The 15,167-nt window shown below is 44.1% G+C and overlaps 1 long non-coding RNA gene across 1 annotated transcript; it reads left to right on the top strand.

Annotated features, from left to right (window-relative positions):
* Positions 1-626: 626 nt before the first annotated feature.
* On the top strand, positions 627-4,930 carry LOC307220182. Its single transcript, XR_013840756.1, has 3 exons — positions 627-804; positions 3,617-3,723; positions 4,858-4,930. It is a non-coding gene; the product is annotated as an uncharacterized lncRNA (long non-coding RNA).
* The last annotated feature ends 10,237 nt before the right edge of the window (positions 4,931-15,167 follow it).

Below are 15,167 nucleotides of genomic sequence, written 5' to 3'. Positions count from 1 at the left end.
AGAAGATCAAACCTATCCATTCTTAAGGAAATCAGCCTTGAGTGCTCACTGGAAGGACAGATCCTGAAGCTGAGGCTCCAATACTTTGGCCACCTCATGAGAAGAGAAGCCTCCCTGGAAAAGACCCTGATATTGGGAAAGATGGAGGGCACAAGGAGAAGGGGACGACAGAGGACGAGATGGTTGGACATGTTCTCAAAGCTACCAGCATGAGCTTGACCAAACTGCGGGAAGCAGTGGAAGATAGGAGTGCCTGGCGTGCTCTGGTCCATGGGGTCACAAAGAGTCGGACATGACTAAACGACTAAACAACAACAACAAGAGTGACTGAGGCAACCTAGTAAGATGTGTGGGGTATAAACAATAAAATTATCATTGTGGAATAGGACGTCCCTATTTTCATCGGAGAAATGTTGGAGGGTATGTGAAAGCAATTTGCCAAAAAGAGAGAAGCCTCTATGTTGTCAGAAGCCTTGAGATGACTGTAGCAGTGGCCATCCTTTCCAATGGCTGCTACAGTCACCTGCATAGACCCCCTTCTTCAGTGCTACCCAGCTGCCACCATAGTCACTTGCTTGCTTCTTGGCAGTACTAGGCTGCCTGAAGCAGCAGTAGAGAGGAGCACACAAGACATGGTGCCCTTCTTTCACCTCACAAGTTAGAGCTTTCAGCCATTACTTTGTACAAAGCAGCCCTCTCCTGATGGGTAAGCCTGTGAGCTGGAAGGCTTGGTTCAAGAAAGCCATCTGCTTTGAAGTGGGCGAAGAACCACAGGGCCACATCGGAGCAGTGTTAGAAACTGAGGTATGAAAGCTAAGAGCTAAATGGCACCTTAAACCGAGGTTATGGGCGCAACAAGAGGTTTTTTTTTAATAACAAGAATACAAAGCTGAAAATGAATGAACTGCAGCTAAAACACTGTGTTCATTTTTCACATGATCTAGTCCTTCCCCTGCCCACTCCCCTAATATTCTTAAGAGGGTCTCTTCTCCAGTCTTCAAAAAGTAGCTGGAAGTGGGGAGGCAGAAAAAGGTCCTCCTTTTCTTCCACTCTGCAGTTTTAATCTGAAATCTTAGGCACAGTTCTGCTCCCAGAGCTCAGAGATGAGATCTCCTGTCGCATAATGCACCTAGAAAAATGGGAATTTCGAACGCTGCATCAGAGCTATGGTGAGCACAGCACTCTGCCCTCAAATGTTGCATTTTTGTGGCGTGCGTGTAAAGCAAAATGCATCACGGCATCAAGATGAAAGAGGCCTTTTCAATTTAGCCACATTTTCAATTACATTTCTGAGTAGCAAGGACATTCCAATAGTATATAGCATTGCACCAGATATGGTAATGACACCCAAACTGCATTGAGCCATTAAAAAAAATGTACCACTGAACTGCCAGTGCTTCTAATTACATCCTACCCTTTAAACAAATGGCAGGTGGCCAATGAAATGCAAATATTCAAAAAATGGAATGTGTGCAGACAAAAGGGATGATTAAGCTGTGGTAGGACTTATAGTTATGTAAATGAAGATTTTTTTTCCCCTCTCCAACAAGTTGTTGAGTCATCCCACGAAATGGAAACATTTGTCTGAATGACTAATTTGACAGGACTCACTTTGCTTAATATCAGATCATGCATTTTTTGTAATTAAAGTGTGGAATTGTCAGGAACGGGGCCAGAGAGCCCAGAATGCGGGCAGCCTCTCAGGATCTTTGCAGAACGCCAGCCAGAAGAGAGATTTGGCAGGTTCAGGTGCAGGATGGAATGAGGTCCAAGCAGAAGGCAAAGTAGGAGCTGGTCCAAGGCACAGAGGAAAGAGGATCCGGTCCTGTAATGTGAGGACAGATTATGCAGGAGGTAGAGAGACAACAAGAGAGGATTGGAGCCCAGGGCAGCAAACAGAAAAACAGAAAAACAGAAAAACAGAAAAACAGAAAAACAGAAAAACAGAAAAACAGAAAAACAGAAAAACAGAAAAACAGAAAAACAACAACAACAACAACAATAGAAATATTTTAAGGACATTAAGAAATGGTTCCAAAAGGGTGAGGACAAAAGTATGACAGAGGTTTGAAGGCAAGCAAAGACAAGGAGCACCAGCTGCATTCTTCCTACTTTCTTTTGCTGACCCTGATGTGGGGCACTGGGTTCAATGATATGCATTTAGATTTAAGGGCTGTCTGGCCAATACCTGGTGGCCTCCCTCTGCAAAATTGGGTCCAGAATATTGAAGTGCACCTGGTGTGGGAGGTGCTTGTCATTTATCTGGGATGACCTGATTCCTAGGGCTAAGAAGATTCTAGGCTTCAGTGATGGTTTCAGGAACTGCTAGGATTGTAACTCTAGGTTGTTTTGGACCTGTGTGTGGCTCCCCATATGGAAAGCCACAGAACTGAAGACTGGAGCAGCAATTGCCTCAACAGTTATGACCTGCAAGCTGGCCATGGGACCTTCCTGGGCAGGAAGGACTATAAACGGGCTTGGTTGCCTGGGACCTAGGTCTTATTTAGCTCTCCTGAGTGTACATTGCTTTGCCCCTGACTTCTGGTTTGATGTTCAACAGTGGCTCCTGCTTGTCCCACAACTTCAACTTACTCCTCAGCTCTGATTCCTTTTGCTCTTCATTGTTCACTCCCTGGCTAAACTCTTGCTATCTGGCTCCTGAACTGTCTTGGACAACTGCCTATAACCCAGCCATGATACCTGACTTTGAATGACTAGCTGTCTCCTCCTCCAACCATCCGCATGGTGCATGGAACCACTGCCTGACTCACAGGGCTTCTGGTTCAAGGGCTGTAGCAGAGGAATCAAAATTGAACTGGGAGCAGACAGATAACTAAGGGAAGTAGGGAGAGCCCTAATTGGACTTCATGAAGATGGTGTCAAACCAAGGTTTGGATTAACATGAGATCGTAAGAGGAGCCCTGCTGGATTGGACTAAAGGCCAGTCTACCACAGCAACCTGTTCTCATGGTGGCCAACCAGATGCCTGTGGAAAGCCCACAAACAGTTCCTCAATGCAAAAGCAGTCTCCCTCTCATGTCCCCAGCAAGTTGTATCCATACTACCTTTAATAATGGAGGCAACATAGCCATTATGATGACAACTTTATCCTCCATGAATTGGTATTATTATCTTTTAAATACATTTAAGCCAGTGACATTATTACATCTTGTGATTGTGAATTCCATAGTTTAACTGTGCACTGTGTGTTCTATCTTTTGTCTATCTTGATTCTTCCAATATTCATTCTTGTTGAATGACGCCTGGTTCTGGTATTTTAAGAGAGGGAGAAAAATCCTCTCTCTCTACACCATACATACTTTTGTTCACCTCTATCATGTCCCCCATTACATACCTTTTTTCTAAACTTAAAAACATCAACCAATGCAATTTTTCCTCCTATGGAGCTGCTCCAGCCCGTTGATCAATTTGCTTGACCTTGCCTGAACCTTTTCTAGCTCTGCAATCTCCCTTTTAAGGTGTGGTGACCAGAAAGGTACATCGTAGTTCAAAGGTGGTCCCTCCATAGATTTGTATAATAGCATTTTGATATTGGCAGATTTACTTTCAATCCATTTCCTAATGATCCTTGACACGGAATCAGCCTTTTTCATAGCTGCTGCACACTGGGTCGACCTTTTCATCAAGTTATCCACCATAAGTCCAAGATTTCTTTCCTGGTCAATCGCCACCAATTCAGTTCACAATGGCATATATATGAAGGTAGGACTTTTTGCGCCAACGTTCATCACTTTGCACCAGCTTACACTGAGCTGCATTGGTCATTTAAATGTCCATTCACCCCGTTTGGAGAAAACCATTCTTGAGCTCCTCATAATGCCATTTTTAAAACTACCCTGAATAATTGAGCTTCAGTGCTAAACCTTGCCATCTCACTGCTCACATTAATGCCAGAACATTTATGAATGAGTTAAAGAGCACAGGTTCCAATTCAGCTCCTGTGGGACTCCATCCCACCATTATGAGAATTGTCCATTTCTTCCTGTTCTTTACCACTTACTGATCCTTAAGAGGATCTATCTGTGATTGCCAAACTTAATTGGGAGTCTTTGGTAAGGAAGATCACCAAAGCTTTTTGAAAGTCTAAGTGTACAATGGCTACTCCCCACCCCAGCCCATCCACATGCTTATTCTCAATGAACTCTAACAGGTGACATAGACAGGACTTACCTTTGCAGAGGGGATGCGGGTGGCACTGTGGGTTAATCCACAGAGCCTAGGACTTGCTGATCAGAAGGTCGGCGGTTCGAAGCCCCGTGACGGGGTGAGCTCCCGTTGCTCGGTCCCTGCTCCTGCCAACCTAGCAGTTCGAAAGCACGTCAAAGTGCAAGTAGATTAATAGGTATCACTCCGGTGGGAAGGTAAACGGCGTTTCCGTGCCCTGCTCTGGTTTGCCAGAAGCGGCTTAGTCATGCTGGCCAAATGACCCAGATGCTGTACACCGGCTCCCTTAGCCAATAAAGCGAGATGAGCGCTGCAACTCCAGAGTCAGTCATGACTGGGCCCAATGGTCAGGGGTCCCTTTACCTTTACTTTACCTTTGCAGAAACCATGCTGATATTCTCAGTTGCCTAGCTGCTATATAAAATTTGAGGCTTACAAAACTAAACGCTGCCCTCTGTACATCCTGGGAGTGGGACATGTTTGTAATTCTCCAGTATTACATTGCATTCCAAAGATTTTCATATTTTGTACTGAGAGTCCAAAATACTGAAAGTCCTTGGTCTAAAATCCTCATATACTGCCTGGGTTTTAGCCTTACTCACTTCCAGAATATTTTAGTTGAGTTGTCAGATACTGTAGACTACCATCTCTCCCAATGTTTTCTGTCTGCAGAGCTTTGTATGCCTGAACAGAGATGTCAAGCATTTTGAGAACCGCTGCTTCTCTCTTTCCCATGCATGCAGAGGTTGGTAAAAATAAGGATTTTGCTGCCACCAAGTGAGAGAGAGAAAAGGGGCTACTGGGTGGATATCATACTAAATTTCTGAGGGCCTGGCAAGTTGCTATGACACAATAGTTTTCCGACTTCAGCAAACCTCGTCCACAGTGTGAAGGTTTAGCAACCCATTCTCACTTACCTGAAAGCAAGCCCCACTGAACCTATTAGTAGATGTGTTTAAGATGGCACTTTATTTCATCAGCCTGAGAAACAAAATTTTTGAATTCTTAGCACCCACAACTCAGCTTACAGGCTTCATTTGTTTCAAGGAAGCCACTGTACAACAAAATATGTATAAATTAGAAGTGAAGACACATTTTCCTTCTCTGTCTCCCAGACTCTCCAAGTCCCTATTTTCCAGGGACATCCCTGATTTACAGGAGCCATCCCAGTTTCTGATTTGATCCTGGAATGTCCCACTTTTCCTTAGGATGTCCCACTTTTTTATGGAGAAATGTTGGAGCGTATGGAGTTATTCGCCCCCCAAGCTGTCTGAAGGCAATCCTGCATTGGGAAGTTTTGTTTAATGTTTAATGATTAATTGTGTCTTTATATATGTTGGAAGCTGCCCAGAGTGGCTGGGGCAACCCAGTAAGATGTTTGGGGTATAAATAGTAAAATTATCATTATTCTCTTATTTTCATCGGCGAAATATTGGAGGGTATGGTCTCCTTCTGCCTTGCTCTTTCTACTAAAAAAAAAAAAAAAACAGAGAGAAAGAGATAATAAATGCTATGGTGCTCCTGGGGTGCCTCATCTGAGGTCAAGCTGCAACCTACTTGTGGGTCCTGATTCATAGTTGAAGAAGACGATTGTTCTAGTACACACCTTCAGTTCATATGGGACAAAAGCGAGGCTGTTTCATTTTCCCAAGATTTAAGACAGGGGACATGGCTGAAGGTGCTAGGGATGGAATCTGGGACTTTCTGCTTCTCAGGTGCGCCAACTCTATTTGATTTTTGTTTGAAGGGCCCAGTGTAGTGTGCATTGCAGCTTTAGCACCCAGCTCTACTAGAGTGCTGGGCCTCCTCTAGAGGATGTGATGTCACACACATGCGGCAGGGTCCCCTCAGTCACAGGGGCAACTTGGTGCCTATGTTCCAGTTACAGATAGGTAGCCGTGTTGGTTTGCCATAGTCAAAACAAAATAAAAAAATTCCTTCCAGTAGCACCTTAAAGACCAACTAAGTTAGTTCTTGGTATGAGCTTTCATGTGCATGCACACTTCTTCAGATACACACTTCTTCAGTGTATCTGAAGAAGTGTGCATGCACACGAAAGCTCATACCAAGAACTAACTTAGTTGGTCTTTAAGGTGCTACTGGAAGGAATTTTTTTATTTTGGTGCCTATGGTCACAGCCCTTCTTATGAGACTGTACCACACAGGAGGGAAGCTGGATAGCAAGGGGTAGACAAACTATCTTTAGAAAAGGTTGTGTTCCTAACCACTTCCTCACCAATGTAACCCCGAGAAGCTTCCAAGGAACCTCCCAGTTCTCCGGCAGAGTCTGAAAAAAGGACCTGCTGCGGTGTATATATATCTCTCTCACTCTGTAAGAACTTAGGAAAAAATGATTTGCGTACCTGTTCCCACACATAGTCATCCACATGTCTATTGGCATGGTTAGTATTTTGAAAAGGAGAAAGGAAAAGTTGCTCAATAGTGCATCTATCAATATGAATAGCCTTAGCAAGCAATTGCAAAATTCATTCCAGTAATTTATCTGCCTGCATCAATGACCATTGACTGCTTGAAAATCAAGATCAATATTAATGATAGATTTTCAGTGCCATTCCTATGAACATATATTAATAAGCACAGCACAGAAATGATTCTTGACCCTGTGGCATAAAGGACAGATACTCAATAGCTTCGTGTCCTTGCCCAGAATGAACCCTGTACTTGGATTATGCTAATTAAAAACTAAACAAACTGCTGAGGTTTCGTATAATTAAGAGATGGAGCAAGGCAATAAACAGCTTACGGGTGATTTAGAGTTGGAGCCTTTTGATAACGGCAACAAATTGTTTCAGCCAACCTAAACTTCCTCTCTGTGCATTATTTATTTCACTGATCTGGAAGACAAGGGAATACATTGCAACAAGGGTGGTTTGAAAGCGATGTGTATAGACCCAGAAGACAAAAGCATTACTGGGGTATAAGCAAGTATTGACATGGCTGAAATGAGAGAAAGGTGAGCTCTCAATAGGCCCCATTAAGTAACTGGGAAATCACCCAGGTTCAAGAGAGGGAGAGAGCATGATCAGAAGAACTCAGAAGAAATCTGAGAATTTGGAAAAATTACCTTCCCCATTAGGAAAGGTTTGATTAACAAAAGTGTGCTATTGACAAATTCAAGGTTGTGCTAATGGGGCCACTTCCCCAGATCCTACTTGGATTCTCCTCACCATTCCTAGCATCTTTTTCCTTGCCTCGGTGCAAATACTTTTACTCTATTAAAGAGATTCCCAAACTGTGGCCCACAGGAGGGCTCCTCAAGCTTCATACAGATGGTTCAGGGTTGGTCTGTGGATTTGTGGTTGAGAACATCCATCACATTAAATGTTCCTATTGGTTTTTAATTGTATTTTTATGGCAGATATTGTTTCTTCTATTATTTCATTACAATTTGAATTAGATGGCATCGGAACGCAATACAGTGGTACCTCGGGTTACATATGCTTCAGATTACATACGCTTCAGGTTACAGACTCCGCTAACCCAGAAATATTACCTCGGGTTAAGAACTTTGCTTCAGGATGGACTGAAGGTACCTTCTTCCACCTTTGGTGGACCTGCCCAAAGATTAAGGCCTTCTGGGAAATGATTTATAATGAGATTAAGAAAGTACTTAAATGCACCTTTCATAAGAAACCAGAGGCATTTCTCTTGGGTATGGTCGGCCAGCTGGTGTCGAGGAAGGATAAAAATTTCTTTTTGTACGCTACTACGGCAGCAAGGATTCTTCTAGCAAAGTATTGGAAGACACAAGAGCTACCCACGCTGGAGGAATGGCAGGCGAAAGTGATCGACTTTATGGGACTGGCAGAAATGACCGGCAGAATCCGCGACCAAGAGAAAGAGACTGTGGAAGAAGACTGGAAGAAGTTTAAAATATATCTTAAGAGCTACTATAAAATTGAGGAGTGCTAAAATGCTAAGGGAGAGGAAGACGTAGAATTACAGCGGTAAATTTTGTTTGATTTAGGGTGAAATTGAAAAGGAGAATGAATTTATATTTAATTGGCTAAAAGGGTTGTTGAATAATTGTTAAAAATAAAAGGATGCAAAAAAGGGAAGGTATGGGGAAGTCCGAGAAAAGAGGCTTATGGAAATAAGGTTAAGAAATTATGATTTTATGTGTTTGTTTCTATGTTGTTTTTGTTGTGTTCGTTAAAAATTGGAAAATTAATTTAAAAAATTATTAAAAAAAAAGAAAAGAACTTTGCTTCAGGATGAGAACAGAAATCGCATGGTGGCAGTGGGAGGCCCCATTAGCTAAAGTGATGCTTCAGGTTAAGAACAATTTCAGGTTAAGAACAGACCTCCAGAACGAACTAAGTTCTTAACCCGATGTACCACTGTACAATATTATAAGAAATAAAAGAAGCGATTAAAAAGAAACGACGGTTACCACGGTCACATAAATTGTTAAGCGACCTGCCAAGATCCTCAGCAGTCTTCGAGTGGTCCATGGGGGTGAAGGAAGTTTGGGGATCACCAGTCTCTTAAATTTCATTGGCAGAGAAAAAGACACTGCAGAGGCTAAACTGGAACATGGTGGGAGAACCACATCCTTCAAGGCTCTTCACGGGTGTGTGTGGGGTGGGTGTTCAAGACCATTGGTCCACAACACAGAGACTTTGATTTGTCTGCTGTGGTGCTCTGACCTCATTTACTGTAACAGGAGAATTGATGTTATTGTGTTGCGTGTGAACAGAGCAGTGTATTCCAACAGAAGGATCCACAGAGGGACTGGATCATCTCATGTTGTGTCTATTTTGCCACGGTGACACTGGCTTGGCATTTGCCCTGTGTTCCAACTTCCCAGCTCATTAAATCCCAGCAAAATAGACACATGTAACTTTCACCCATCATAGTATATGGTGGCGCACACTCCCTACCTGCCTTCATGGAAGTTATTTAAGGGAAAGAGTTACATTTCTTTTGAAACTAAGGTGGAACTAAATAAGTCATTGACTGACTGATAACACAAGGACTTTGGCTGAGCAAAAGGGCTGACGGATATCCCTCACTCCCATTTGTGCATTCAGTTTCCACAGAACTGAGCGCTGCTACAGCAACACCAATGCTCTCATGCTTAAGTTAGTTATTGTGGGCTAGCTGTGCCACCTGGTGCTAAAGTCTGAGAGCTGCAGGGATGTGTTTGCCATGGTTTTCCTAAATTATGGTATACAGAAGACCTTTCGCTTAGGCTGTGTTGTGTTGTTCTGGGGATGCGGGTGGCACTGTGATCTAAACCACTGAGCCTCTTGGGCATGCCAATCAGAAGGTCCCTTTCTCTGTCTCCGATGGAGGTGGTGGCATGGGTGGTGAATGCAGCAGCGACAGGGCAGAATCATAGAATCATAGAGTTGGAAGAGACCACAAGGGCCATCGAGTCCAACCCCCTGCCAAGCAGGAAACACCATCAGAGCACTCCTGACATATGGTTGTCAAGCCTCTGCTTAAAGACCTCCAAAGAAGGAGACTCCACCACACTCCTTGGCAGGTTGGCATCTTTTACCTCAAGCAGCAAAACAGGATGCACTGTCCCTGGGGCTGGCCCAGGATGCTTTGAGGCTCAAGGAAAAACAGAAAATGGATAAAGGAGTATACACACAGGAAGGTGATGGGCAGAAGGTCAAGGGCCCTGTGTGAGAGACAGGGTAGAGAGGATCCCTTAGGGTGGGAGGCTGAGGGAAAGGGACGAGGCTCCCAGGTAAGAGCTAGGCAAGTTCACTCTTCTGTGTGCAGAATAAAGATACAAAGAGCTTGGTACACTCATGTCTTGGGTTACAGATGCTTCAGGTTGCTTTTTTGGGGGGTTACAGATGCGCCAAAACCCGGAAGTACCAGAACGGGTTACTTCTGGGTTTTGGCGTCACGCATGTGCAGAAGAGTTAAATCACACTTTGCGCATGCACAGAAGCACCGAAACGCAACCCGTGCCTGCGCAGACACGGCGCTGCGGGTTGCGAACACTGTGGGTTATGAACACTGCAGGTTGTGAACGTGCCTCCCACATGGATCACGTTTGCAACCCGAGCGTCCATTGTATTACTATATTCTTTTCTGCCTTTGTCTTTCTTTTCTTCTTTTCCTCTTTCCCACTATCTTCCCTAACTTTCTTCTTTAGATTAGTTAGGCTTTCATTGTATTTTAAGTGGGAAACTTTCAGGGAAAACATGATTTTGAAAAAGGAAAGAAAATGCTACACAAACACACCCAGCCGCCATGACCCACTCCTCCACAGCCCCTCTGTTGCTGCTACTCCCTCTTGGTGGCAGGGGGCCAATGGGCAGGCAGAAGGAGGGTAGAAAGAAGCGGTGGGGACAGCTAACAAGGGCAGGAGATAGTGAGCAGTGCATGCCTCAGAGACTGGATCTGCCACCACTCCCAGCTGTCTGCGGCCTGTCGCCCTGAGGCAACTGCCTCATCACGCTTCATGGGCAAGTTGGCCCTCTTGGAATGACCTGCATAAGCAAGGTAGCAATTTCGTTGTTGCCTCGTTCTGTCCCATACCACACTTGCCAAAAGGGTTGCTCTCACCTGCTGGTAATGTTAGCATGGTTTTATTTTAACGGTAGCTGTCCTCTCTGCTTTTCATCCTTCTTCTCAGTTCCTATGCTGAAAGTAAAGTGTGCCGCCAACCCAATTGCCTTGTCAAAGAAGGAGATGTATGAGTGATCTGTATTCGACACAAATCACTAAGGTGCCTGGGCGCCAATTCATTATAGCTATAATTATGTCTTACTCAAAAATGGGTGGCATTTTAAATGATATTCTTAACACTTTCCCCTCATGCCAAGGTCTTTACAGGATAGCTCATCTTTATCTCGATGACCTTTGGTTACTTAGTGCGGTTTTTATGTTCAGTAATTGGACATGCCAATTAACTACCTATTTAAGGATAAAGGCTATATTTAAAATGAGTCTGGAATGCTGAAACGCTTCCCTCGGCAAGGGAAAATGGCTGAAAGGCCATGCAAAATGAATGCACTTGTCAATGCTAGCAAATAAGGGTTCTATCTGCCACTGATGCTGAATTTGCCCCAGTTTATCGAGCTGTTTTATAGCTGATTTGCCCAACTGAGGGAAGTGGGGAGGTGTTTCAGAGAGAGAACACCTGAAATCAGCTGGATAGCTTGGTTGGTTAGAGCTTGGTTGCTGATAACACCAAGGTTGCAGGTTTGATCCTGATAAAGGACAGCTGCATGTTCATGCCTTGCAGGGGGTTGGACCATATGATCCTCAGGGTCCCTTCCAACTCTATGGTTCTGTGAGTTCACCGTGAGCTCCTCAGATTCTCGTCCACTCTCAAATGCCATGCAACCCACTGCAGGCTCAAATTGTGGGCGACAGGGGCTTAGAAATGAAAGAGGGAGCCGAATTGCCTCTCCTCTTTCCCATTTCTCCATCTTTCACATTTCACATTTCTCCATCTCCTCAGAGTATTGCGAAAAGAACGATGTCAATCAACATTTGATGATTTCCTTCTACCGGTCAGCAATAGAAAGTGTCCTTTCATATTGCATCACGGTGTGGTACACTGGTTTGACATCAACTGATAGGAAGTGCCTACAGAGGGTGGTGAATACAGCACAAGATATTATGGGCTGTCTCGTGAATCCGCTGGATGAAATAGTGGAAGAACGTTGCCTCAGGAGAGTGAGGAAAATTCTCAGGGGTGATTCACACCCTGGCCGGCAATTTCTTGATCTCCTGCCCTCAGGCAGAAGATATAGAAGCATGATTAGTCGCACCAACAGGGTAAAGAACAGCTTCTATCCGTGGGCTGTTAGGCTGCTGAATGAAAAGATAACAACAAGGCAACTGACTTTCAGGTTTGGCGGGTGTGCATCAGTAAATGAGGGGAATTAAGACTCTTAGTCTGAGTGGGGGGTGCTCGTATAATCTTACTGTATACAAGTTGTACAAGTGACAATAAAGTATAAAGTATTTCAATTTCTGAGGGAGAATTTTGAGGGTGGAGCAAAACTCATGATCCAATGTCAGCCTTATCCAGAGTTAGGAGGTATCAATGAGCCTGTCAATTTCAGTTTCCCTCCGTTTCTCATTTTTCCCCATCTTAAAATTTGTTCTTCACATTTCCACCATCAGTGTGATTATTATTATTTCTTTAAAAAGAAAAGTCATCTTGAAAATTCATCGGCATTTTAGTTCAAAGTTCAAATGAGGGTTTTCCTTTAATCATCCTATTTGTATCCCACTTTCAGGGGGATGTTTAAATGAGCAACCAAAATGTTAAAGGGTAGGAATGCAAGCCTGTTATACAAACACACTCATCAGGGAGCCATGATGTGAAATGGTTTCCTAAGGTGACATTTTAGCCACATAACAACCCGGGGAAGTAGGCTAAATTGAGAGCCAGTGAATTGTCCTAGGACACCCATGAGCACAACAGCTAAAAAAGTGTGTGCCAAGTAGTGGTTAGAGTGTCAGATTGAGGAGATCCAGATTCAAATCCTTGCTGATTGGTGACCTTGGGCCAATCACTGTCTCTTGACCTAGCCTACCTTGCAAGCTGGTTATGAAGATCGAATGGAGAAGGAGGCCATTTCTTTATTCCAGCAAATAAAGGGGGGATATAAATGCAACCAACAGTGAGCAGCTATTTGAACCCTGGGAGTTCCTCATCCAATCCTACCCCCTTATCAAATGCACCATAAGTGACCCTCAACTAGCAAAGGATTCAAGGTAAGTCACCCTTGATGGCTTGCAGTCTTCAAACCTAAACTGAAAATTGCTGCAATCTAATGTTGCTAAAGGTAAAGGGACCCCTGGCCATTAGGTCCAGTCGTGACCAACTCTGGGGTTGCGGCGCTCATCTTGCTTTATTGGCCGAGAGAGCTGGCATACAGCTTCCGGGTCATGTGGCCAGCATGACTAAGCTGCTTCTGGCAAATCAGAGCAGCACACGGAAACGCCGTTTACCTTCCCGCCGGAGCGGTACCTATTTATCTATTTGCACTTTGACATGCTTTCGAACTGCTAGGTTGGCAGGAGCAGGGACCGAACAATGGGAGCTCACCCTGTTGCCAGGATTCGAACCACCGACCTTCTGATTGGCAAGTCCTAGGCTCTGTAGTTTAACCCACAGTGCCACCCGCGTCCCTAATCTAATGTTGCTAGACGTCCATAATTTCCCAGATGTAAGGGCGTCCAGGCATCTGGGCGGAAATTGCTGAAATGTCTGGGAAAATCTGGATCAATGGCAGCCCATGTTGGTAGTGTAGATTTTGGTGAATTTCATTAAAAATAGCTTCTTCCTTCTTCTTTTTTAGATTTCACCAAGAAAAGCTCAACATGTTTTTGTCCAGATTTCCCCTTTCTGAAATATGGCAACCCTACTCAATCATTTATCTTCTCTCTTCATCATTTAAACAGATGAGCAGAGTTGTACAGAAGTAGAGCATCCTCTCCCCTCTCCAGTGTGATATGTGCTTTATAGTTGAAAAATAGCTTGGGGTGTATCAGGCTTTTGTTCCAAAAGCCACTGCAGATGGGATTTCTTTTCAGAGAAAGGAGGTTCTGCTATTATACTACCAAGCTGCGACAAGCAGGTAGGACATAAAATACTCGCAAGGTGCTTATTATTGTGACTACCTGTGAACTGCATGTTGCAAGCAAGCTCATTAGAGTTGATCTTTTACTGTAGACGGAACGCAGAACCCCATTTTCAAACTCTATGCAGCTCGTTGCAGAGTGCCCCCTCCATTTCTTTTGTAAAGCGAGCAAGGGAACAATACGCTAAAATGCACTTTATAGACAAATAAAAGGAACGCCTGGATCAGCAGAACGTGTTGGGCTTCTGTTTAGTTTGTGCCCCCAAGGCTCCACCATTTATTACAGCAGAGCAGGCGGATCTCCAGTCATCAACAACCTGGCTCCTATTATGGTTTAAGGCAGGGATGGGAACCAGGAAGGAGGGCACCCTGTTGGTTCCCCTGCATTTCTCACTGGTTTTTGATACCACTAACTGGGTTGCCACAAAGGGATGGAACTAGGTGGGGGGGAGTACAGTGGTTCTCGAGAACTGAACTCATTCCCAAGAGATGGGATTGAGAAGATGGTGCTGAGGAATGTTGCTCTTCACTTTGGCCAGTGGCCTATGACTCCATCTTGCCCCACATGCTGTTTAACATCTACATGAAACTGCTGGGTGAAGTCATTCAGAGATTTGGGTTGTAGAGTCATTGGTATGCAGGTGACACCAAATTCTATGTCTGATTTCCATGTGGTCCTACCAACGCATTTGAAAGGTTGAGCCACTGTTTAGTAGCAGTGAAGGGCTGGGTTAGGCAGAACAGAAACATACAAGTCAGACAACATTTGGAGGACCACATTCCTGATTTAACAGGTAAGTAAAGGTCTGCCAACCTTCTGATCTTCTGATCGGCAAGTCCTAGGCTCTGTGGTTTAACCTTCCTGCCAAATTTAACAGGTCCCTGCCAAATTTAACAGATTTAACAGGTACAACAATACTACTACTACTACTACTACTACTACTAATAATAATAATAATAATAATTTTTTTATTTATACCCCGCTCTTCCCAGTTCAGAGAACCGGGCTCAGGGCGGCCAACAACCAATTTAAAACAATTGTAATACAACATAAAAGCAGCATAAAATACAGTATAAAAGCATGAATAACAATAAAATTCAAAGTTCAAAAATCAGTTTGGGGGAAATCCATCCAATAAGCATTAGATAGTCACCAGGGCTAGCTGGCTGAATTAGTCCTACTTGGGCCAGCGAGGAGGCCAGGGGAGAATTAGCTGGTAATCTTAATAAAAGGGGAGGGGGAGGGAAGAGAAGAGAAGGGAAATAAAATATCAGGCTGAATTCAAATTAAAAGCCAGACAGAATAGCTCTGTCTTACTGGCCCGATGGAAGGAGGTTAAATCCTGAAGGACCCTAGTCTCATGGGACAGAGCATTCCACCAGGTCGGAGCC

The sequence above is a fragment of the Podarcis cretensis genome, assembly GCF_951804945.1.
Source record: "Podarcis cretensis genome assembly, chromosome: 7".
NCBI lineage: Eukaryota > Metazoa > Chordata > Lepidosauria > Squamata > Lacertidae > Podarcis > Podarcis cretensis.
The sequence above is the reverse complement of the archived record's forward strand: the minus strand, read 5'-3'. Positions and strand labels throughout refer to the sequence as shown.